This window comes from Geospiza fortis, unplaced genomic scaffold, assembly GCF_000277835.1.
Source record: "Geospiza fortis unplaced genomic scaffold, GeoFor_1.0 scaffold443, whole genome shotgun sequence".
NCBI lineage: Eukaryota > Metazoa > Chordata > Aves > Passeriformes > Thraupidae > Geospiza > Geospiza fortis.
The window spans coordinates 891,466-899,751 of NW_005054335.1; the positions used below are offsets into that span (position 1 = coordinate 891,466).

The 8,286-nt window shown below is 42.0% G+C and overlaps 1 protein-coding gene across 1 annotated transcript in view; it reads right to left on the reverse strand.

Annotated features, from left to right (window-relative positions):
- NDUFAF2 (NADH:ubiquinone oxidoreductase complex assembly factor 2) overlaps positions 1-8,286 on the reverse strand; it is a 42,541-nt gene that overhangs the window by 3,317 nt on the left and 30,938 nt on the right. The window lies entirely within an intron of this gene.

The window sequence follows — 8,286 nt, forward strand, 5'->3', positions numbered from 1 at the left end:
AGCAGGAAAATCCTAAGAGAGGATTTTTCATAAAAGAAATGTCTGTGACAGTAGGGGGTTGACCATGGCTGAATGCCAGATGCCCACCAGAGCTTGTCACTTCCCTCCACAGCTGGACAGGGGGAGAAAATACAGTGAAGAGTTCACAAGTTAAGGACTATAAGATATCATGCACTGAATGCCATCACAAGCAAAACAGACCCAACCCTGTTGCAGGATGATGATAAATAAAATTAAATCTTAAAATCACTTCCCCCCTACCCCTCCCTCCTTCCCAGCTTTGTCTCCTCCCCGTAGCAAGTGCAGGGAGACAGAAAATGGGAGTTATGGTCAGCTGGGATCTCCATGGGCTGCAGGGCCACAGCTGCCTCACCATGGTCTGCACTAAGGGCTGCAGGGGGATCTCAGCTCTGTGCCTGGAGCACCTCCTGTCCCCCCTTCTCCCCTGACCTGGGTGTCTGCAGGGCTGTTCCTCTCATATATTCTCACTCTGCACAAAAACTCTACAAAAAATTTTTAAGTCTCTTAAATATGTAATCAGAGAGGCATTTCCACCATTTCTGATGGGGCCAGCCTTGACCAGAGGTATGTCCATCCTGCAACTGGCTGGGACTGTCTCTTCCAGACACGGAGGAAACTTCTGGCAGCTTCTCACAGAAGCCATCCTTGTAGCTTCCCTGCTACCAAAACCTGGCCTATACACCTTATTTTAGAGGTACCATGGAAAGCAACGCCTTTTCTTGTTCTTAGCTGCTTCTGTACTTAAATTCACAGATACAGAGAGCAGAGGCAGAACCCTTTGCATACAAATGGAAATTGAATGGAAATACACAAGTAATACACAAATGACACAAACTGAAATGGGGTGAAAATTCTAACATGCTCAAATAGAAATATTGCCAAGCTTACAAGATCAAATTTTCAACAGTCAGTATAGCAAAACTTCTTTGTGGGATCTCTGAATTCTATTCTTGTTTACCACATGCCTATGTAAATCCACCACAACCTTACTGATTTCCAGGGGATTACTCCTATGGTGCTTGTGATAAACCCCTACTAAGAAACAAGTAAAGCAAACACCTTTGTGATAACTGAAGGCTCCATCATTGTCTCTGGTAAAACCATGGGAAGTGATTTATTAAAATACAAATACAACCTACTTATTATGAACAGCTATTAATTTAAAATCTCTTCAAGTGATTACTTCGACATAAAATTATCTTAATCAGGTAAGAGCAGCTGTAACTAGACACCAAATGCTCCAAGTCCATTTTAAATGTTGATATATAATTTTTCTCTGGTTTTCAGACTCAAATAAGGCTCTTTTAATCAGCTTTCTGTGGACAAAGTATAATTGTGATAGAGTAAAATGAAAAAACTGGATCTCAAAAAACCCAAAAAAACCCATGAGAAATTATTCTTATTAGCAATTGCAAAAAAAAAAAAAAATTAACCCAACTGAAGTGACTTATTCAGAATTTTCTATACAATTTACCATGATAAAATTTTTCTACTACAAACTGTACATATCCATTTTTGGCATTAAACTCATGTCACTAACACGTACACTGAAATCACTGGGTTCCTGTGCTCAAGGTAGAGAAAATATGAGTTGGAAATATTGGGTCAATTGGCATGTTAGAAAAATTGGGTCAAATACATTCTCACTTTGAGATTCCACTGCTAACCAACCATTTACTGTCTGATTTGCTATAAAAAGTAACTGAGGGCTAAAAGTTTGTTTGTTTGTGTGTTTTTTGTTTAAGTTACATTGTCAGGTTCAGAACACTTATATTCTCTCTTTCTTCAAGATGAATCACAGTATCTTATAAGATGGCTATCTTTACTAAAAACTGCCCCCCAATAGTTTTCTGCTAAAATATAAGTACACAAACACATAATGTGCTCTGACCATTAAGCAAAGTACAAAATCTTTCTATCCAACCCAGAGAACACATAAGCTATCAGATATCTGCAGTTTTTAAAGGATTAGCTTGTTCTTCCAACACTCTCTTTTTGCACAAATAAATTATATAAGCTCTTTGAACCAGCAATTCTCAGGAAATACATGGCATCTCAAGAGTACCAGAAATGTCCTTCACCAGTTTTACTAAAAGAAAATTCTAAGAACTGGGGCTATGCTGCAAAACAAAAAATGCCTTAAGATATCCAGCCACATTTTAAAGCAGTTGAACTCCCTACGTGCAGATGTTCACTTTGAAATGTATCAGCTCCCAGCATACAGAACAGGATACATATGATATGCCAAGAGCTACGTTCAACTACATGTTCTGCAGCTTATTTTTAGGTGGAAAGTAAAACAAGACATTTTATCACTGCAGGTTGTCCAGCTTTGGTGATTATTTTAAGTTGTATGAAGTTTTTAACACTTCTAACGCTTGGAGCTGCATGTCTTTCTTCCTTAGGTGCACAGAGTTTAAGAAAGTGCTGCCTAAGGTTTCCTTGAAGAACATTATTATTAAGGAAATACCAAAGTAGCCCTTTGTGGAGTTTGAGGCAGCTGTTTTTCATCCACAAAACTGCTGACTTCTGCATAATCTGACATCTTAGTATTGGTAACAGCTGCATGATCAAAGAATGAAAGATAGCCTGCTCCTAGGAGCAACACAAGCTCAAGACACGTTGCTGTCCTCCAAGGGTGTTTCTGCAAAAGGCATCGGGCTGTATTTCCTGCCACCAGCATGAAATTTTCACTTCTGTTGCAAACTATGTATTTTTTGAAGCTCTGACATAACTCCAGCAACTGAGTTGTATCACTCTGTGGAGTGGAAACTGTATTCACCTCCACTCCATACAAGGAGAAAAATCTAGACAAAGGATTTTGGATGCCTACCTTACTGTACTGGAAGAGCTGCTTTGTAGGGTAAATATTTGCAATGCAGTGTTTTTTTGCTCTTAAAGACTCCCATATTGTCACTTGTCCTGGGTTGACTATATGATGCTTTTATCCCCAAATCGTCTCATTGGTTTATGCTGAATAATAATAAGTTTTGCACCTTTAAGACTTGTTGCAGAGAGTGAGAGGGGGGAGAGAAGAATCGCACAGTTCTTTTTTTTTCTTCGCTCAGACATTGCACGTACTCCCCCGCATTCCTCCTCCAGGACTGTGTTGTCTGCGGACAGACAGACGGCAGGACAGAGAGCTCTCCTTTTGCTTTTGGTTAGTTTTAGCTGGCTGAGGCAAAGAAGAGTCCCTGGACTGTGGTTTTTCTTTTCCTTTCCTTTGGACCTCTTGGAACCTGCTCTGGACTGAACACCCAGGGAAGCACCGGCAGCTCACACCTGTGGCCACCGGGCCAGGCCGGGCCTGGCCTGTGAGAATTCCAGCACCAGAAGGACTGATAAGAGACTGAGTGAGCTGGGCTGCAACCCGGGGGGTTTTCTCAGTTGGTCATCTCTTTTAGAGCGGCAAGGGGTTTTATTGTTTTAATATTGTTAGGTTCTATTGTTTAATAAACAGCTTTTTTCCACTTTTCTTCAAGGAGGTATTTTCTCCCGGACTGGGTGTGGGGGGGAGGGGCCGATTGAATTTATCCTCCTACTAGAGCCCCTCTGGGGACTCTCTCTCTCTCCCCCAAAATTTTGCTCTAAACCAAGACAATGACTCATTTTCGAGAAACAAAAATCTTCTATGTCACCACAAACCTGCTTGTTTTTCTTCATGTTTGAGGTTTTTTACATCTTTCCAGAGACATAGAACAGCAGAGTCCAAGACTACTATGATCTTCTCTGTGTTCATGTTCTGAGGAACTAATGTGGCTCTGGTATTACCCCGGCATTTCCAGAAGGAGCATGTGTCTACCTCTCTTTCTAAGTTCAATGTTGATCTAAATTATGGTTATGAGCACCTTAAGAAAAAAAAAAAATCAGAAACTAAGTTTTGAGGGGGTCAGTGCCCACCTTTCACTCTGCCCCATTTTTAAAGATATCAGAGTGGTTTGATGCCTCCCTGAGAGGAAGGGACACAGAAAAGTGGGTGGGATGGGAAGGCAAACACATGTCCTCCTTGTCCAGAGCCAGCTGGCTCAATCCCTAGGCTGAATTTTTCAGGAATGAACCAGTAACACTTCTCCACAGGGAAGTAATGGAGAACTTTTCTTTTTCCTGTCTGTCCTCCACCTGTGGGTGTACTCTCTAAACTTTTGGCTAGTTGTAGCTACAACATAAAGAACTAAAGATACTAACGTTCTCATTAGCTTCTCCCTGCCTTGTATCATTTGACCCAAACCGCCAATAACTTCAGGGATCTTGAGCACACTCTGATTCAGAACAAGAACAGACAATTTATGAATGTGGATGCTTGCCTTATCACACAGAATAGTTAGGGTTGGAAGGGACCTCTGGAGATCATCTAGACCAATCCTCCTGCCAAGGCGGAGTCACCCAGAGCTGCTGACATAGGAACACATCCGGGTGGACTTTGAATGTCTGAACTTTCTGCAGTATCAAAGAATGGTTTGAATTGGAAGGCACCTTAAAAACCACCTAGTTCTCAACCCCTTGCCATGGTCAAGGACACCTTCCCCTTGGCCAGGTTGCTCAAAGCCCTACCCAGCCTGGCCTTGTACACTTTCTGGGATGAGACACCGACTACATCTTTGGGCAACCTGTTCCAGTATATTACTACCCTCATAGTAAAGAATTTCTTCTTAATATCTAATCTAAACCAACTCTATTCCAGTTTAAAGCCATTGTCCCTTGTCCTAATGTCACTACATGCCCTTGTAAAAAAGTCTTTATCTATCTTGTGGGTCCCCCTTTACAGAGGAGAAGGACAAAATAAGTTCACCAAAAAGCCTTCTCTTTTCCAGACTGAACATCCCCTATTCTCTCAGTCTTTCCTCATAGAAGAGGGGCATCATCCCTTTAATCATCCTGGTGGCCCTCCTCTGGAATCTTATGAACAGCTCAATGCCCTTTCTGTACTGGGGATCCCACAGCTGGATGCAGTATTCCAGATGGGATCTCACCAGAACAGAATAGAGGAGCAAAATCCACTCCCTTGCTCTGCTGGCCATGCTGCTTTTGCTGCAGCTCAGGACACATTTGGCTTTCTGGGCAGTGAATGCACATGGCTGGATCATGTCCAGCCAGTCATCCACCAGCACCCTCAAGTCCTCCTCAGCAGGGCTGCTCTCAGTCTCTTCATCCTCCAGCCTGTGTTGATATTATGGCTTTTCCTTACACTGGGTCATCTTAGATAGTGATGAGATTCCCATGGGCCCACTTATTGAGCTTATCCCTCTGTTCCTCTGAATGGCATCCTATCCTTCAGATGTGTCTATATCTCTCTTCTACTACAGGGCAAACGGACACAACACTCCTGGCTCCCTATGAGTGTTTTTGCAGTACTAGGCCAATACACACAGAATGTGGCAAGTCATCTATACCTGGATTTTCTTGTGTGAATGCTCCTTGCAGTCTTCCAGTTTATATTATATTCTTACTCTTTTACACAGTCATTCAGCACTTGGTCTGAACAAGTGTGACAAGTTCTAACAGACACTGGACACCTCACAGTATCTGTCACTGACTTTTTTTAAAATAGATAAACCTCTTTCTTTGTATCAAGCAGAACATGGAGAACTTTCCATTACAGTTTTCTCTAGCAATACAGCAAAAGTTTTGCTGCTCTTAAGCACAATGACATTATACACAAAGATGGGCTGCACACAAGAACAGTGGGCAGAAGCCAGGGCTTTCTCAAAAAGATCCACAAAAAAACCAAAACAATGAAAAGAATAGCTGACAGAACAAAAAGAATCAGGTACTCAGTAGTAGTTAGTTGAAATGCTGCTTCATTTTACAATTCTCTAATGAGGTGTACTATAACACAGTGACCGAAATAACTTTAGGTAATGGGACTACCTCTATTAATCTACTTATAAGGAAGTTGTTCATTAATTAGGGTGGACAGAGCAATCACAGGGTTGCTGAACAAAAGCAATACCAATTCACACTGTTGACAAGTATCTAATTAGAAATTAATGGTAGAAAACTGTCCAAATATATAAGCCCCATCTATCAGAGAAGTACATAGCACAGGTGTACATAATGAGAGAATCTAACGCATCCATCTTCAAAATAGATTCAGGAATCTGTTTAGAAAACATTAATCCTTCACTACACAACTAGCTCAAAGCAAGAGCCTTGTTAAAACCACCTCATTATTTCAATTGTGAGTCCTTTGTAAACCTCCAAATTTTTGCCTACTTGAAGATTGTCAACCCCAAATCCACCAAACAATAAAAAAACTCCAAACCAAAACCTGGCAGCCAAACCTAAACCAAGCTAAAGTACAAAACCCACCCAAACCCATCAGCACAAAATATTAAGGAGTTATCAAGCACTCTGAGCAAAGATGGTCACAAAAGAGGAGTTTTGGAACTCCTAATTTTTCTGTGTACAATAAGCAGAATATATTCTGTGTAGAATAAGGAGAATCTAGGAGATGCCTTTACACCTTGGGACAGCATGCTAAGAAAAACTATTTATGCAAGACTAACCTAAGAACTTGTACATATGCTTAAGTATGTGGATTTGTTTGGGTTTTTGCTTAAACTTTGAGAAGGATGAATATATGACAGTCATATTTTCTGTCATCCATCTCAAGCAGGGCACAACAAATACTTCACAAAGAGTTTATTCATCTGGAAATGCTGATATGCTTTAAAGATTGAAAGACCAAGGGCTCGATAAGCAAGCATATTGCAGTGCATATCTTGCCTCCTCAACAATTTTTTTATTTTTTAATAACAAACTACATTTATTAATCCCATATCTCCTAACACATCATGTGGAACTAAATAATTAGTGCAACATCTTTCATAAGCTATGTTAATAAACCCTAGCATCTCTGTGCATGCTTTGGGAGAAATTCAATAAGCAAAAGGATTTAAACTTCCAAGTAACATTTGAGAAATTCATGTCTGAGGCAATTTGTCTTCCCTCACAGAAAACCTTAAGCCTGTCTTTCATTCGTGATGTCCTAGAGAAGGAGAGAGACCTGATTTGACCTCTTTGCAGGTTCGGGGTCTGGGAGTGTGACTGGGCCAGACTGCTCACCTCTGGGGACCACAAAAGTATGCTTATTCCCTTGAGGTGTGTCAGCCTTCTTTGAAGGGCAGGGGTTGCTGCCCTTCAGAAGCCCTAGATGCTGACAAAGCCAAGGTCCACCAGGACAGCAGTAAGTATTGGCAGTGTTCATGACTTCAAGACAGCATGAGGCACATCTCGCTTGCTCATACTCGAGGTACACTTTTCCCACACACCACTGACAGTCTGTACTTGTGAGGAGCAGGACTTTGGTGCTTTCTTGATCCCTCTCCTGGCTTTGTTCCTGTGACAGATTAGGATTCTCAGCAAATGACGTGGGTATAAGTTATGTATCCCCAAATCGTCTCATTGGTTTATGCTGAATAATAATAAGTTTTGCACCTTTAAGACTTGTTGCAGAGAGTGAGAGAGGGGAGAGAAGAATCGCACAGTTCTTTTTTTTTCTTCTTCGCTCAGACATTGCACGTACTCCCCCGCATTCCTCCTCCAGGACTGTGTTGTCTGCGGACAGACAGACGGCAGGACAGAGAGCTCTCCTTTTGCTTTTGGTTAGTTTTAGCTGGCTGAGGCAAAGAAGAGTCCCTGGACTGTGGTTTTTCTTTTCCTTTTCTTTGGACCTCTTGGAACCTGCTCTGGACTGAACACCCAGGGAAGCACCGGCAGCTCACACCTGTGGCCACCGGGCCAGGCCGGGCCTGGCCTGTGAGAATTCCAGCACCAGAAGGACTGATAAGAGACTGAGTGAGCTGGGCGGCAACTGGGGGGGGGGGGGGGGTTTTCTCAATTGGTCATCTCTTTTAGAGCGGCAAGGGGTTTTATTGTTTTAATATTGTTAGGTTCTATTGTTTAATAAACAGCTTTTTTCCACTTTTCTTCAAGGAGGTATTTTCTCCCGGACTGGTTGTGGGGGGGAGGGGCCGATTGAATTTATCCTCCTACTAGAGCCCCTCTGGGGACTCTCTCTCTCTCTCTCTCCCAAAATTTTGCTCTAAACCAAGACACACTCCTTTCCCCTTCCTGAAAAAACGAGTAGCCTTACAGAATGAATAAAATGAGTTGCTCTTGGAAGGAAGATGTCATGAATACAAAAGAGGGCTCTCTAGACACACTCACTCCTTCAGGTAGAGTCTGGCTCAGTAGTGACCAGTCTTTGCTGAACACTTCTTCCTCTTCTTCTCCACAGGCAGATGGTGTTACTGAACCCTTTCT